Here is a 2502-nt window from a genome sequence, read left to right as displayed (position 1 = left end):
TATTTCTAAATATTTATTTCTATTTTTTTCTTTTAGTTTTTTGAGACAGAGTTTCTCTGTATATCCCTGGCTGTCCTGGAACTCATTCTGTAGACCAGGCTGGCCTTGAACTCAGAAATCCACCTGCCTCTGCCTCCGGAGTGCTGGGATTAAAGGCATGTGTCACCACTGCCCAACTTAAATATTTATTTCTAAACTACTTTTACAAGTGTGTGTGGGAGGAGGCTGGGGTCGGGGGTGCCCACGGAGTCGAGAATAAGATCCCATGGAGCTGGAATTACAGCCTGTGGGGGCCACCTATTGGGGTGCTGGGGACCAAACTGAAATCCTCTGAGAAAGCAACAAGTGCTTTTAACTGTTGGGCCATCTTTCCGCTGCTGGATTCTGTATTTCTTATGGCTTTTGCGCTGTCTGCCTTTGATCAGCTCCTAGTTTTCTCCGTGGACGCTCAAAGTACCAGGACTCTTCCTCATTCCATGAAATCAAAGTGACTTGACCATGACATTAAAACGCCATGTGCATTGTCCATTGCCCGGATCTCCCCAGCGGATTTCTGAGTTCGAGGCCAGCCTGGTCTACAGAGTGAGTTCCAGGACAGCCAGGGCTGCACATAGAAACCCTGTCTCGAAAAACCAAAAACAAAAACAAAAACAAAAAACCCAAAAATAAAAAAAAAAAAAAAAAAAAAAAAAAAAAAAGCAAGGAGTAGGGCTGGAGAGATGCTTAAGGGCGCAATTCCCAGCACCCATGTTGGGCAGCTCATAACGCATCACCAGGGCTCCATCGCGCGTGCGCACACACCTACTTTAATTAATGTAAAAACCACTTTAAGACCCCAAGACAGGGCTCTGGGCAAACCCTCTGCCCCAGAAGCATCAGCAGGCACACACTCCGCTTGAAGTCCTCTTTCACCCGCCTCGCCCTAGCCAGAAAACGCCACATTCCTGCCGCCAAGTCCTGTGACCGTCCGTAGGCCTCTGCTCTTTGCTGCCCCCTGGTGGACGTGCCGTAACAAGCCGCCGCGAGTGTGAAGTGTGTCCCCCCCAGCGCCTTTCTCACGACCCTAAAACCATTATTCATGTTTTATTGGGGCTGCTCTAAGTGCTTGAGGCTTTGCCCGGGCCTCTGAAAACCCCAAGTGAAACTCGTTACTCACTGGGAAGCCTCGGTGGGTGGCTGCCTTCTCCAGGATAGCGCATGTCTGGGCAGCTCTCGGAGAGTGGGTACAGTCCAGTGAAGAGACAAACACACTCAGCTCGGCAGCCAACATAGGAATTAAGGCTTGAGGAAGTAAGGCCACAGGCCGCGATCGCTGTTCCCTGGAACAATGCAGGCCACCTGACATGTCTTTGAAAAGTAAATATGTAAAAGGTTAAAAATAATCGGAGATATGAGGGCCTAAATGATGTAATAAATATGTGCTTGGGCAAAGCTTCCAGAGCCTTGATGAGAACAAAGCCACCCCTAGGCAACCTGCCTGAGACTTTAACCCCAAGGCAGAAATTAGGAACAGAAACCGGTGTTCCCCGTTTTGACTTTGAGAGCATTGAACAACAGCCCCAGCGAATTAGGGTTTCTCCAGGCATCTCCTTCTGGGAAATAGAAAAGACTGAAGCCTGGTGCCGGAGAATTTCAAACAGATCTGACAGCCCATCACACTGCCCTGCAGGGGAGACTGGGGCTGAGACTCTGATGGGGTGGGCCCACACCTTGACCAGGACTGCCTAGCTAAGCACACCGCTTCCTTCTGTTTAAACCCTCCCCTCGCGGTAAGACCTGGAAGCCACCAGATTGAGTGGCTTCTCGTCCCAGTGTGGCCACATTGAATAAATCTTTAGTTGGTCTTCACTATTTGCCACTTTTAATGTTATTTCTGTTGTTGGTGTGATGGTTATTGTCTATTATTATTAATTATTATCTATTATTGTTGTTGTTAATTATCATCTGGTTTTGGTTTTTCCAGTGGTTCTCTGTGTAGCCCTGACTCTCCTGGAACACACTCTGTAGGCCAGGCTGGCCTCTGCTTCCCAAGTGCTGAGATTAAAGGCAGGAGCCCCCGTGACCGGCTCAGTTATTACCAGTTATCATACGGAGGGTGCAAGCTGCCATGGCCTGCGAGTGGAGGTCAAAGGACAAGTTTGTGGAACTGGTTCTGTCTGTCCACTGTTCGGTCCACTGAGACCTGGGGATTGGACTCAGGCCACCAGCTCTGAGTGTAAACACCTCTACGCAGTGAGATGGCGTTATTTGGCTTAATTGAGGACAGATGGTCAAACCTGCCTCTTAGGGATGCTTGGATACTGGCTCTGACCCCAGTACCCTCAGCTGCAAGCCCATTACCCTATCAGCTCTGCCATGACCAGAGACTGCCGCAGATGCTCACATATAAGATATTCCCTCGGGCTGGTGAGATGGCTCAGTGGGTAAGAGCACCCGACTGCTCTTCCGAAGGTCCAGAGTTCAAGTCCCAGCAACCACATGGTGGCTCACAACCATCCGTAA

The sequence above is a fragment of the Mus caroli genome, chromosome 4, assembly GCF_900094665.2.
Source record: "Mus caroli chromosome 4, CAROLI_EIJ_v1.1, whole genome shotgun sequence".
Classification (NCBI taxonomy): domain Eukaryota; kingdom Metazoa; phylum Chordata; class Mammalia; order Rodentia; family Muridae; genus Mus; species Mus caroli.
Note: the sequence above shows the minus strand (reverse complement) of the source record.